This window comes from Papaver somniferum, chromosome 3, assembly GCF_003573695.1.
Source record: "Papaver somniferum cultivar HN1 chromosome 3, ASM357369v1, whole genome shotgun sequence".
Classification (NCBI taxonomy): Eukaryota; Viridiplantae; Streptophyta; class Magnoliopsida; order Ranunculales; family Papaveraceae; genus Papaver; species Papaver somniferum.
In genome coordinates this window covers 222,444,156-222,452,086 of record NC_039360.1, presented here as the reverse complement: position 1 = coordinate 222,452,086, position 7,931 = coordinate 222,444,156, and positions in this window count along the sequence as shown.

Genomic DNA, 7,931 nt, shown 5'->3' with positions numbered 1-7,931 from the left:
GCCAATGTAAAAAGCTAAAAACGAAATTCATATGTATACTAAATACACAATTTATGAAACATAAATTGATAACAGTATAATCGTGACTTCACACATGGGATTAATCAATTGCTTATGATCAATTCATAAAGCATCCCACATGTTTAGATCAGAAACCTGCTTATATCAAAGAGTTACAACATAATAAGAGATATACATAATATATTAATATGAGATCGAAAATATTAGGGTTTGTGAAAACGGAAACAATATCTCATAAACCGAAAGTAAAGCAAAAGAGATAATCATTCATATCAAGCAATGTAATCGTAACTATCAAAATAATGACACAAAGGATTTAAAATAAAACTTAATCATTCATATTATTGATAGCTTAGTAAACCTTTCACAAACATTGAAATAAATCAACAATTGAATAGTTTATTCTACGCAAACACAAAGTATTGCTTAAAAACTTTAGAGTTTTTCAATTGCCTTTGGAGCCAAATCCGCGGAACCTACAGGATTCCAATATTCTTCAATGACTACCAATCTTGATTTAAGACTCGTAAGGTTGTCATTAACTTCCTCTACTTCCTTCCCAAATCCTTTTCCATGTTCCCAACCTCACATATAATCAAATCTAACTTTAGTGAGAGGTTCTTGAGATTATTATCTTAAAGAGATGGCATATCTCCACCAAGAACATCATTACTTACATCTGGAGCAGGATTTGACTCACCATCAGATGATTCTAGACGAAGTTTCTTATTAGGAAACAATATAGTCCACACATTTTAAACTTTGTGAGAATTATAGTTAGAGGTAGACATTTTGTCAACATTACGTGAAATGGAATGGTATTTTCACTCCCCTATTTAACTAATAGAGTTGTCTCAAGTCTCCAGAAAGAGAATATATTCTTATTAATACAAGAAAATTACACTAACCGAAAATAATTATTCAACAATATTTCCTCAAAAGTAATTTCGAAATCCTTAGCATGTTTACACAAACACCCTTATTACTTACCGAACTTAAATGATAAGGCTACATCAACACAATAACTAGGTTAAGTTATTATGAGATTCATATTTTCGATTGTTGAATAACTTCTCTTTAGAAATCTTAGTTTTCTCACAGGTATCCTCAATTTGGGAACTCTTTATCCCTGAACTTTTGAGTTATTTTCTTAGATTCGAGAAAGATCTTGATATCCTGAAATCAAGGCATCCATGTATCCCATTCGATTCGTTGTATCAAATTTTTATTGGGACATTGATAAAAAAATTGATCTTATCTTTTCGGATGAGTGATGTAAGCTTTTTTGTCAATTGGGTCAGTATTTGTTTTGTTTGTTGAGACACTGTCTTTTTTGATGTCTCTGATGCTTATAATGGAAGCAAGATGTAGGCATATTCTGATTATAACCCTGGATTTGATAAAGTTATCCAACCTTTTCTTAGATTGCCTCCCTGATTTGTTAGAGACAAATTGGGTTTATCTAAAGGCATAATCACGAATATTCATCAATTTGGAGTTTTCTACTTTTAGTTTCCTGATTTCATCATGACAACTACAACATAATTGATAAGTTTAGACACACGTTTGTTTTCAGAATCAAGAGAGATTCCGGATTTCACACACCTTTTATTCATCTCTTCCTTGTCACTAAGATATCCTAAGATTATTTCATCGACCAAAGACATTATTTTTTTGATCTCAGATTTCAGGGATTGAATCTTCTTACCTTTACAAAGAAGTTTTTGTGAAATACTCAGGTAAACGAACTCATTATGTGTATATAATGTTGACAAAAGATCAGGATTGTCAATTTCTGCAATGGTTGCAACATATTTTGACTTATAGTCTTGATCGTTCTCGTCAAGAGAACAGTTAAGAGTTGCAGTGTATGTATTCCTTTTTCATCGAATATCCTTAGTAGGACAGTGTAGAGAAATATGAACAAATCCTTGAAATTTGTAGCATTAAGGAATATTATCATCATCATCCCATGTATCTTTATTTTTGTGGTAGGAGTTTGATCCTTGACAGATACAAGACGATTTCTCTTTTATTGTCTCAATAGTCTTTTAAACTGTAGAGCAACAAGAGATAAATGATGATTCAATGCAACTTCTTCTTCATCATATATAGCTACCTGACTATTGGAGTTTGATCAGGACTTGAAGTCAATGGACTTGAATTGGATTTGAATGACGTGCCTGTGTCTTTTTCTCTATTAGACAAAAACTCACGATAAAAAATCTCTAATTTCCCTACAAGTGTACTTCTTTATAAGGAAGAAAAATCATTAGCTTCGATGATAACATGCTTCTTAGACTCATATATGGATGGTAATGACCCAAGGATCGTGCACACTATATCCTTTTCAGAAATAATCATTCCAAGGGAGAAAGAAACATTGATTATCTCAGAGAGATTAATATGAAACTCTTCAAAGTATCGTTATCATCCATATAAATGTTTCCCAATCAGAATTAATTGTTTGAAGTCTAGCTTCCTTTAATAAAGTGTCACCTACAAATATAGTCTGAAGATTATTCTAAGCTTCCTGGGAAGTTTGACATGTATACACATGATGCTGAAGATCTCGTCTTACAACATGAATTACAACATTTAAACCATCTGAATTCTGCTTTGCAAGAGCATTTTCTTCACTTGAATATGCAGCTAAGCGTTTAAACTCAGTTTCTGAATTTTTCACTTTCGGACGATCATACCCATCAATGACTAATAACCAAGTATTAAAGTCGTGTGACTGAAGCCAAGATTTCATAGCAGATTTCCACCACAGATAGTTTGAACCATCAAATCTTGGAGGTACATTAACTAAAACTGATTCATGTTAACTCGAACTCATCTTCTTATAGATTGGATCGCACCAAATACATATTGTTAGATCTTTTCATGTTTGCTTGTTAATACCAATTAAATGACGAGGATGCCAAGTACACCACAATCTTTTCGATATAAACCTATAAGTCTGATACCTTGCGGGATCTAATATATACAAATATTTTCAACAAGATATCAAACAAAAGGTATACACTTGGTATATAGTTATTAGCTCGAAACCGAACCTATAACTACAGGTATCAACCCAAGTGTTTGGAATTAACATATAAGTTCAATTACTTTAATTATAACTTAAAAAAATTATAATGCGTAAAGTAAAGTAAAAGCACACAACAATAATTTGTGATTCCTCAAGATAGATATATAAAGACTGTACTTAGTTGATCTTTCGAAGATTGTTTTTGAGAGGTAGTTAAGAATTTAGGATTCTCTTCAGGATTCGTACGTTCCATATTTGTAAGGTTTGCTAGCTTTGTCTATTGCAAAAATATTTACACACCTTAATCTTTGATCTAAACGGAAATCAAATAGGCTTATCGGTTAGAGACATTAGTATCAAAAATCTTCACCTCGGATGAAGAAACTCTTAGGATGTAAAGGACGTCAGCTAAGGTAATCAAGTGCGTAGAACCTTGCAAGGTTCAAGTGACGTAAGGATATTGACTGTAACTGAATCTCTTGGAAGGTGGGTTCGGTCTCAACTACATTCCAGTTTGAAGTCTGATACATGCTAGTGTCTGTAGCGGCTTAATACAGTATGGTGTTCAATCTGGACGAGGTCCCGGGTTGTTTTATGCTATTTTGGTTTCCTCGTTAACAAAATTTCTGGAGTCATGTGTTTTTCCTTTTTCATATTATATTGTTTATCTTTATAATTAGATTTACACAGGTTAGTACGTATCAAATCTAAGTAGATACTCCGCTTAATTCTAATCGATTACGAGACTAGTTTCATGTAGAATTCGTATCTTGAAATATAGATAACAAGTTTAATCACTTGGAAGAATTCTGATTGAATTATCTAGATACGACTAGATCTCTATCAAGGTAAAGATAAATTTACGAAGAGAACTTTGCGATTACTATCTATCTTTCCTGAAAGAGATAACGAAAACCTAGATAACAGAAAAACAAGATTAGGATTCACGAATTATCAAGGTAAAGATAGTCGGAACTGGCTTCATGAATCCCCAAAGTGAAGTCTTTTAATTGTATACCTAATCACTGTAACGATCTACATTACAAGTTAGCTCAGAAACAAGATAAATCTCTAAGGATAGAGATAATTGAAGAAGGGGGAAGGAATTAGAGGGTTAGAAGAATAACTAGACGAATATGAGGAGGCGAAGAGAAGACAGACGATATTTGGGAGAGAAGAACATTTCATCTGATTAATTCATTGATACCGGTTCCTTACAACAAAACAACTTATAAGGCTGTAAATCAACTCACAAACAACTATACCTAAGCTACCCCTCAACTACTAAGAAAACTACGAAAATAACCTGATGGTCTAATTGTCATGAAGCTAAGGTTCATGACAAATCCCACCCCTTCAAATCATCCTTATCCTCAAGGATATAAAATGAGCTTGACCGGTGGAGCACACCGCTATGATATACAAGCAGTGATAGTTAACAATTTCAGCATCAAGGTCCACAAGGTACAGAGCTCAAACCTCCATCTTGGAATTTCAGTAATCAAGCCCACTCTCTTCATCTTCACTGCTTGGTAGGTCTTAATAGCAATGCTACTGACTCTATAAGAAAATTCCAACACCAGTAATAAATCCAAATAATAAAGCCCATAGGGTACAGCTAACCAGTTGAGGAACGCAAGAACCACTTCAATAGTGTTAAGATTCTTGGTCTAAAATTCCCTCAGTCCTTCGTACTGCAAGGTATCTTCTTTAGTTATCATCTGACTGTAGCCCCTCATAAGTTTTGAGTCGTATTTGATGTTAACTCTAGCTAAACCCATTTGAAAAATGGCAGTGACAATAACTAATGTAGCAAAAATGTGATCAGTGGCTCTGCTACCGTGAAATGTGTAAACTGAAGCTGACATATCCAGCTGATGTATTACCACTCTCATCTCCACAGCTCTCATCATATATAACCCACCAATTATTGTGGTAACAGCTTCACCCTCTAGAATAGTTCCACAAGAAGGTTGTTTAGCAGTGCCAACACTTGGTTCCAACTTTGGGTTTCTATATTTTTCCATGTGTAAAAATCTAAGAAGGAAGTTTCTCACAAAAACCAACATTATTCAATACTCACCAACAGCTTCTACACCCATGTGACTGAGCAACGCGTACCATTTGCTTTTCACTCCTCTTTTTCGAATTAGCAAACCTAATAACTGATTGTGAACAAGTTTGTATTGCCGCGCATCAACCCAAGTGAGAATACCTACTAGATAATATTTTATAATTAGCTTAACTATCGTGAAGACACACCTCAGAACTGCAACTTCCAGCTGAGTACAAACACCAACCACTACGCCACTGAGTACTTCCAACATTTGTTGTGTTACGCTCTCACTACCCGTAACTAATACAAGTACTATACTGATTCCCACCAGTCTATAACCCTTCTTGAACTTCAAGAGCTTAAAATAAATGTCAGCAACTAAGGAAAACACCATAACAGGACATACATGGATCCAAGGAACATCATCTTCTAGTTTATACACTATAATCACCTGTGAATACCACGTTGTCGAATTAAGAACTCCACAATATGGTTGCACCCATTTTACCTCGATCAAACAACATTCAACAACAAGCAGAATTGGGAGAAACGAAAGTATCCAAAGGCAACAGCGCATGATAAGAAGAAACTCGAAGTTGCACTTTACAGACCCCATGATAGACTTTAGTTGGAAACCACAAACGTAAAAAATCTGCATTTCTACTAAAAATGCACCAAATACTACCATATAGTCTATCGAATCCTTGTTGTGCCTTCTCGACCTCATAATCCTGTAGGACCTGAACGACGACTGAATTCGAGGATGCAATATCCCGCTTAATCCCTGAATACAACACTGAGATGAAATTTTTATCAACCCAACTAACAATTCTTACACTCTAAAAACCAGGTGGAACCCATCTGAACCTCCACCTCAAGTAGCCTACACACAGCAGCATTATAAGAATCTGAAGTAACTCGACTAAGATCTGAGTTCCCATTATAATACCCACTCGCATCATACTACTGCTGTAAACATTAGGTGAAGGTAATAAGTAACCAAATCTCAAGAATTGTAGACAAACTCTCACACTTCTGGGGACTGAAAAAACGAGCATCGATAGATAGTGAAACTTCTGGAAAATATTTGGAAGCATAATGGCATGCCCATGTCCAACTGCACTGACCCCCAACAATTCACCAAGTAGGACATCAGTTCCTCGTCTAGAAATAATAAGATGGAAAACCATTTCAGCAGAAGGCAAAATTAAATCGTCTGCACCACAAGTCAAACTCCACCGTGTGATACGACAAGAAAAATTCTGAGCACTAGCTGAATTCCAGACTGGTATGCGAGCTCCTTCACCCTCGACGACACATATTAAGCACAGAAGATGAACTGCAAGCACCTTAAGCAATCCCCATGGTAGTTGTAAGAAAAAAAATTCTCCACTCTTCCTACCAATCACTTGAACATACCATTTATGTACCTTCTTAATTCTCATCACTCTAGCCAACAAGAGAAACAAAAATCTATCTCTCTCTGGCAATGCAGCAATCATCTTATTACTCATACCATTTGAAACAATTATGAACACAAATATAATCCAGGTACCCACCAACAATTCCACTTGGGAACCATGTTTTAGCTTACAAGATGTAACTGTATCAACACCAAATTTATAAGTGACGGCAAAAGAAAAATACCTTTAAGAACATCGAACACTTTTCCACGATCATATATCCACCGAGCAAAATTCATATCCATGAAGAGACATTCATCTATTAGTAACTTGTTACTCACATTGCTTATTTTATGTAGCATAAGAAAATTATCTTTGTCACTACCTAAATTACAGGATACACTCTCAAGCATTGTAACAAACAATTTCCTGTTACCACTAATTTCAACCTCCTTTAGACACATAAAAGTGAATCCGAAAATCGAAAGTCAGCTTGATAACCAATCCTTGTAATTAGCTCACAAACCAAATTCCCGTCGAACTTATCGAGTGAAATCAACCTATGAAGAACAATTGCATAAGAAGTATCAAAACATAATTTACCAATAAAATCATAAAAAACATTCATACTATTAAGTTTCTTCCCACGATCAAATAGCGTTCGACTATAATCAAAGAGAAGAGGTAAAAATTATTTACCCATAAGATTGTTATGACTAATGACCAGCTCCTTGAAGCTTTAGAGTTTCTCACAGTTAACCTCAGAATTTATAACTTCTTTAGGTTGAAAATTCACCTCAACAGACAAATCTTCCTCTTCATAGAAGAAAAACGAAGGGATGAGCAATTCATCATTTTCTTCTTATCCATCTGATGGAATTGAAGAGATCCGAGTGACATTCTTTACTGAATCTACAACAAGAAGGGTTAATTTTGTGTTATCAACAATATATGTCTTCATCATCTTCAGTTGTTTAACCACCGATTGGAGTAATCCAAGACTTTCAGCTGAATTCTCCGCACACAGCCTACGCTCCATCGCCATGATATCCTTTAATTCTGCTGAAAAAAAGCTCATCCATCCTTCTACCTGCTTAGGAGATCGAATAACTTCACCCTCCATCTTCTCTTATACTGCAACTTGAAATCTTCCCAAACTATAAATCTTCTGAGATAATAATTCAAGTTCTGTAAATTCTGTTGGACAAAACTCGTCCAAATCTGAAACCTCCATTGAAGGACCCGCAAAATCGAGACAGCTTTGAATACCAATTGTAATGATCCACGTTACAAGTTAGCTCAGAAACAGGATAAATCTCTAAGGATAAAGATAACTGAAGAAGGGGGAAGGAATTATAGGGTTAGAAGAAAAATTAAACGAATATGAGGAGGGGAAGAGCAGACAGACGATATC